Below are 7,087 nucleotides of genomic sequence, written 5' to 3'. Positions count from 1 at the left end.
GTAGAAACTTCAAGTGAATTTTAATACAAGGGGAGATTGAAACCTGGACAAAATGTTGTTTATTTCAAACAAAAACAAACCAAGCCGAAAGCTGCTCTCCTCGTGGTCGAATGTGACATGGCCATCTCACCGAGTCCTGTGTTCCAAGCTCAGCCTTCGCTTGCTGCCCACCACACACGTAGAAGGATGTGAAGCTTTTACCCTGGGCTCCACCCAGAGAGCTGTGTGCCCGACCTCCTTCCACTGAGCTACATTTCAGGACCCACCGTCCTCCATTGGGTGGTGGCTCTGAGGGTAACAGTCCTGTTCTTCCAAATCCGAGTGTTTCCCGGTCTTCCTTTTGGGAGATCGTCCCAGCCACTTTGCCTACAGTTCTCAGTCTCTGCTGTGACGGTTTCATGGTGAATTATGTGCATTTCACAGAATGGAGCCACCTCTGATGAGTCCAGGGGAAGCACAGGACATGAGAAGTGCAAATGCTGTAGGTGACCTCCCGAGCCGCAGAGCCATCTACCCGCCTGGAACACACTCAGGAGGCCTCCAGGAGCCTGCCGCCGGTAGAGGCCTCTGCCACAGCCTGTCCCGACCTAAGGAGGGGCATCTCGTGTCACCTAGGGGACTCTGCTTCGATTGAACACAGTGGTTGTGTGACTCGCACGCCAGCAGAAAACCACGAATCATACCAGAACCACCAGAGGTCAGGGACCACCTGTGTGACAGGGAGACTCGGAGATGCAGAAGGTGGTGATGGGCGGAGAAGAAGGGCAGGCGAGCCACCCTTCCCTCCTCCCAGCCGGTACACCTGCGCCTCGCCCCACGTGGCAGCCCCAACCACAGCCAGAACCCGCCATGCCCCTGTGCAGCTGTGCAGCTGGAGGTCACCTGGCACCGCTGGTCACAGCAGCACCAGAGGCTGTGTGCAGTGACCTGTTCCGGAGGTTCCTATTTCAACAGCACTGGGACAGAGCTTTCAGGAGAGTGTTCTATTCCCAGCATGAGGACTTTGGAAAAAGGATCTGATTCATAGGAGACGCCTCCCCCGGAGCTGTCGGATGTTTCAACATATTTAACCAAGACTTGTCATGGTGATGGTGTGCTGGGTGCAGTCATCTTGTCTGATCGAGGCCGCCCTCACCTTCCGAGGGGCAGCGTCTGCTCTGGAGATGCCGGGAGCCAGGCGGCTGCCAGCAGGACCTCTGTGCCATGGCCACGGGCAGTGCCCCGTGCTCTGGGGGTGCTGGCTCCGCTCCCTCCTCGCTCCAGCACTCTGCCTCCCTGGGGCCTGGGGCGCTCAGCCTGGTGCTCCGGGAAGGAGGCGTGTGGTCTGCAGACCAGCCAGGCTCCTCAGACATCCTGCCCAGCTCCCCTCTGTGCCCAGCCCTGCTCCTCGGGAGGGGCTCATGGTAACAGCGGTGTGCCAGGCACAGCATCTGAGGCAGGTCCCTCCCTGGCAGGCCTCCTCCTGCCCTGGAGTGTCCCCAGCTTGCCTGGCTGCGGAGCACACAGTGGGCCTCGCACAGCCCTAGTCAAAGGCCATGCCACAAGCCCATGAGCAGTCTGATGGCCTCAAACTCATGTGCAGGGGCTGCTGTGTGCTGGGCACACCTGGTCAGGGCACCAGGGTGGCTCTAGGGCTCTGCCTGTGCGTCCCTCATTCTCTGCACCGTTCTTACTGAGCGTCTGCCCATTGCTGGCCCCAGGACTTGGATTCGTAGCCACACCACGTTCCTTAACAAGTGTAACTAGGGAGTCCACACCTGTCCTTGCAGTGATCACAGCAGATGCTGGGGGCTGAGCCTCCTGAACCAGGCCCCCATTCCTGGAAGTAAAGTCAGGTAGGCTCAGAGAGCAGTGGGCCTGGGGAGGGGCCTGCAGCAGGATCCAGGCTCCTGCCCCCATCCATTTCTTCCCATTCCGTCGCACTCTGGCCCTTTCAAGTTGGCTTTGCATTATCTGGATGTCACCCTCTGTGTTTGGATTCTCTGTTGGGATCAAAGAAGAAATTATTTGTTGACTAGTGTAACTCTGGAGTCGATGTGATTAAGATGCTTTTAAAAAATAATTTCAGTGTAGACATGATTTACCAGTCATGCCACAAAATTGTGAATTTACTCTGCCAAGATGTTTGCAGTTTTCAAACCCTAATCTTCACTTCTTACAAAAGGCATTCCTGGAAAAATCTTGATTTTTGTGGAGTGATGACATTACAAAGCCTCAATATAGAGGTAATAAATCATTGCTTTTGAAAGTCTATGGATCTTCTAGTCCCAAAGACGACATTTAGATATTAAGCGGCATGCAGAAAACCCTCACCAAGTTCAAGTTCAAAATGCAGGCTTGCTATCAGCCTCATATGTACGCTGCACACCTGGGGCTTGGTTATTGAGTTACTCTCTTAAATCCACTTTTTCACTAACAGAGTTGTGCAAAATACCTGGCTTAAAGACACATTCCCAGAAGGCTCCGCTGCTTATTGTTACTCTGATAGTTTTCATACGAAGAAAGTAAAATATAAAAGCTTCCTCAAAGTGCCTCACGTTTTTGTCATCAGAACAGACATGAAGAGGGTGAAATGGGGAGGAACTGCCCCTCGAACATTTCCACAGGCCTATTTTCCTTAAAAGTCCAAGACTTAATGCACAGAGAACCCTCTTTCTGTAGCACCAAGTCCCCTGGTCAGTTCCGGCTGCACGACAGCAGGAACACAGCTCAGCTAGACCAGGGGCTGCTGCCGGGCCTTGTGGTGGCCACTCTGTGGGCTTGTGACACATGGTCTCCCTAACCCTCATGCGCTTCGGCTCTGAGAAGTGGGGATTGTGAGGGGAGACAGCCTGTTGGGAGCAGTGGGCACTCGGCACAGGGACACCTGTGTGTGTGCCGCCTCAGTGGCCTGCGCCCAGACCCCGCGTGCCTCTCTCCTCACTTTGCTGTCTTGGGGCGGGCCTCCCTCCCCGTTCCTTAAACATCCTTGTCACTTGCTGCATTCTTGAACTTTCTCTGCATCTCAGGAAGTTCAAGACTAGCCAGAAAAGGTGGTGTGCCCCTGTGAAGATGCAGGAGCCCTTAGGAGGTGGGCTCTGAGCTGCGTCCTCTACAGGGCCAGAGTGGGGTTGACCTCACATGGCAGTTTTTCCCTCTGATTGGAATCTGCCAGGTTCTGGAAAGGTCCGGGGAAGTCACTCAGTAAACTGCTGTGTGCCCATGCAGACGTGAAGCCTCTGCAGATGGGCTCTGAGCCAGGTCCCCTGCCGGGAAGTTCTAATTTCCCTGGTTATGATCTGCAGGTCTCAGAGCTCCAGCCCTAGGACCCTTAGTCCTATTTTAGGAAGGGTTAGGTTCTTTTAATCATGACATCTCCTGGGGCCAGGAGCATGTGAACTGGCCTGTAAGGGGCCTGCTCCTTGTCCTACACACTGGCACCAAGAGCCATCACGTCTGACGTCCAGGAGGCTGAGCCGCTCTGGAGCAGACGTAGGGCTCACCGAGCCCAAGAAGCACTGCTGCATCCCGGCATCGCTGACCCTGCTGAGAGCAGCGCCCTCCGCCTGCCAAGGCCCAGCCCTGGGTCATGCTGGACATGTGACCCGTGGTCATGCAAAGTCGTCCCTGCTCTGCTGGGGAGGGAGATGCACATGGGTGGGCTGACACGGGGAAAGGCCCAGTCCAGTGGCGTGTACCCCAGGACTGTAGGATGCTAACCAGCGGTCTCCACAGCACTTCCAGGAAGTGAAACTTGCCCTCGCGGTTTACAGATAAGGAACGTGGGCCGAATGCCCAGAGCCAGCCAGGGAGGGCAGGAACCGCCCTGCTCGCTGGGGCATGTCTGCCCCTCCAGCCTCCACAACTTCCTCCCGCCTGCCCTGGGTGGGGCCGCCACGCAGGCATCTCCGTGACGGGGCCCACCAAAGCCAGCAGAGGGCACGTGCATTCCTATGAGTAAGACCAGTGTGACTACAGAGCGGCGATGACACGGGGCCAAGGAAGGACAAGCACGCATGTGCCAAGGGAGTCCTGCTCCCCGCAGCTCCCCAGGGACCCTGCCCGGCCTGGGGCTGCTGGGAATTCCCGATGTGCTAGACTTGGGGCCACATGGCTCCAGTCCCCACCTGGTCACGTGGCTTTCCTCCCGGCTTCCTCCATGTGTCTGTGACCAGATCCTCCTCTATTTGTCTTGTAAGAGGCCCGCCCTCACCCTCAGCTAGATAACCAGGTGAACCTTCATAGACCTGTTTCCAAGTAAGTCTCGTCCCCAGGCTCTGGGACAGAATTTGGACATATCTCTTGGGGAACACCACTCAGCCCACATTTCCTGGGAAGGTGCCCCAGCCTCAATGGCCAGGCTGTGTGCCCACCTTCCCAGGCTCCACGCATTCTCCATGCATGTGCCTTCTACCATCAACATAGTTTTTACACTTTATTTTAAATGCTGTGTTGATTGCTTTTCTTTATCAGACTCTCTGTGCAAAGAAAGCAGAGAGCATATTGGATGTCAGCAAAGATTAAACAGTAAATAGGCTTTGTGCAATCTACGCTGGGATAGTCACAGAAGCTTTTAAAAACTGCCAACATTATCAGATTGTATTTCTAGTTATTCCTAAAACACCAAGAAGCAAGAAGCAAGAGTAAGAGGAGGAGATGCCTAAGAAATCTTAGTAGGCTGTTTTCTGATACTGTAATGCAATACCTGAGGCAGATTGACATCATAAGGAAGGGGGTTATTTAATTCACAGTTCCGAAGGCTGACAGTCTGGACTCTCGTGCCAGCTGGCAGGAATGTGTGGTAGGCTGGGGTCACATCAACCCGCAGAGCCGGCAAGGCTCTGGCTCTTAGGACAACTCACTCACTCTCACTCGAGAGCTGCTCTAGCCCTCTCCAGAACAGCACCCCAACAACTAAGCACCCACCAGGTCCCACCTCCCAGAAGTCCCACCACTCAGCACTGCAGGCTGGGGACAGCTCCCGTGTGAACCTGGACACCTGAACCACATCCAGGCTGCATGAGGGCAGAGCAGGCTGCCGTCATTGGCTGTCACCACCCCATCTGGACATTCACAGGGGACGGTGTTTGATGTCCCCTGGGGACTGTCTGTGCGTAGGGGTGGTAAGTGGGGCCTCCTGTCTGACTGCTCATGGAGGACTCTGGGGACTGGGCGTCAGCTCCCTCAGGTGTGGTGGACGGCCTGCGACAAAGGGGCCATGCTGACGCTCACGTGGGGCCATCCAGAACCTGCCCAGAGGGAGACGGAGCATGCCGCCCGGCCCCGCTGGGCAGAGCCTCAGCTGCGCCTCTGCAGGGCTGGGCTCTTGGAGATGAGTCAGAAGGAGCCCCAGGGAGAGAGTGGACAGGAGGGAGGGGCCACCCCGACCCAATAAGTAGGCCTGGGCACCCCTGTCCAGGGAGGCAAAGAGCATTGCTGCCTGTTCCTCTCCGCAGGACTCACTCCTAAGTTCACTGGGCCGAGAAAGGGGCCCATGGGCATTTCTGACGCCCAGACAGACAGCCCCAGGTGTGTGCCAGATGTGAGGGGCTGGGAGAGGGGTGGGTGTGGCTTGCTGTGGCCACAGGGCACCTGCTTAAGTTGTGGCCCATTCTGGTCTGTGAAAAGGTGTTTTCTGTGTGTGTGGTTGTGTGTGCACACGTGTGTGCATGTGTGTGAGTGTGTGTATCTGTGTGTGCATGCATGGAATGCATGCATGTATGTGCTTGTATGTGACAGTGTGTGCATGTGTATTCTTGTTTGCTAGTGTGCATGTGCATGTGAGTGTGAGTGTGTGTGCATGTGCATTTGTGTTTGTGTGCATGTGTGTGCACTGATGTCTGTGTGTGAGTGTGTGCATGCATGTGTGCGTGTGTCTGTATCCTTCCATGGTGGCCTTGCTGAGGGTGGCAGCTGTCCCCTGTGTTTTGAACAGAGTGGCCCGAGCACTGGTGGCCCGAGGGGTGACTGTGCACAGAGGGCGGGCGAAGCCTGTGGGTACAGAGGAAGGGGAGGAGGGGCGGGAGACGGAGGGAGGAGGAGGGGAGGACAGGGATGCTGAGGGAGGGGAGGCTCCTCGCTTGGCTTCTTTTTCCTTCCGACCTTGTATCTCAGGCCTGAGATCCTGGCCTTGGGGTCTGCTCTGAGGTCTTCACAGTAGGAGAGGCAGAGCTGCCCTCGGACTCAGGCTATCGCAGCCACATTTTGGGTGGGGGTATTTTATCTGCAGGAGGACAACATGCACTCCTCTTGCTGAGCCGCACCCACCCCCCAGGCCAGCACCAGCTCTGATCTCAGGAGCGTCAGCCACTGAGGCCACAGAATGTCACCCTGCAGCCCGGGGCTCCGCCCTGGGTTCTGGAGAAGAGGCCTCTCGAGAGGAAGCGGCCTGCCGGGGCTCTCTCTTCCTCCTGCTCTGTAGCCTTCTCGAGGCCCACTCTGTCTTGCCCTCAGTACTCCTATAAAGGCCACGAGGGTGGCCCTCTGGACCTTCTGCTCCTCCTCTTTCACCACCTCTAGCCGGGTTTCCTCTTTCCAGGACACTGACCTTTCTGTCATCTGGACTCCACACGGCTCTCTCTCTCAGGAGTCCGCACACAGTCCAGGGGTCTCAGAGCCCGACTGAGATTTGCAGATCCACCACATCCTTTCCTAAATGGCTTCCTCCTGGAATGGATGCTAGGTGACCCGTGACTATGAAAGCCTGGTCACACACATGGGCGGTTGCTCAGTCACCCCTGGGCAATACTCTCAGTCCAGGGGATTCCCACATCCACCATGGGTCACTTGTGCTGGGCGGTGCCTTGTGCCAGAGGAGACCAGAATCTAGGAGCCAGAACTTTGACGCTGAGGTCCACTGCAGGTCTGAAGATGGGGCACGAAGTCCACGGACCTCTGAAGTCCAGTGCAGACCCGGACCCACTGATGGCTAATAGCCAAGCCAGTGGGGTATTACAGACACGGCCTCAGGGATTTCAGAAATCAGAGAAGACAGAGAAAGGTACTCTGGGATTTTTAAGTCCTGTTAGCCCAGGTACCCACTATGATTCCTGCTTCCTGAGAATCCCTGTAAGCAGAGTGTGCTGAACACATTTTTTTAAAATCAGTC

General features: G+C 55.9%; 1 long non-coding RNA gene across 1 annotated transcript; it reads right to left on the bottom strand.

Annotated features, from left to right (window-relative positions):
- Positions 1-640: 640 nt before the first annotated feature.
- LOC125617860 lies at positions 641-6,714 on the bottom strand. The gene is made up of 2 exons (XR_007348980.1): positions 6,527-6,714; positions 641-1,982 (listed from the first exon to the last, which is right to left on the bottom strand). It is a non-coding gene; the product is annotated as an uncharacterized LOC125617860 (long non-coding RNA).
- Positions 6,715-7,087: the final 373 nt, after the last annotated feature.

The sequence above is a fragment of the Marmota marmota genome, unplaced genomic scaffold (genome assembly GCF_001458135.2).
Source record: "Marmota marmota marmota unplaced genomic scaffold, marMar, whole genome shotgun sequence".
NCBI classification, from domain to species: domain Eukaryota; kingdom Metazoa; phylum Chordata; class Mammalia; order Rodentia; family Sciuridae; genus Marmota; species Marmota marmota.
This window is presented reverse-complemented; position numbering and strand designations above follow the sequence as displayed.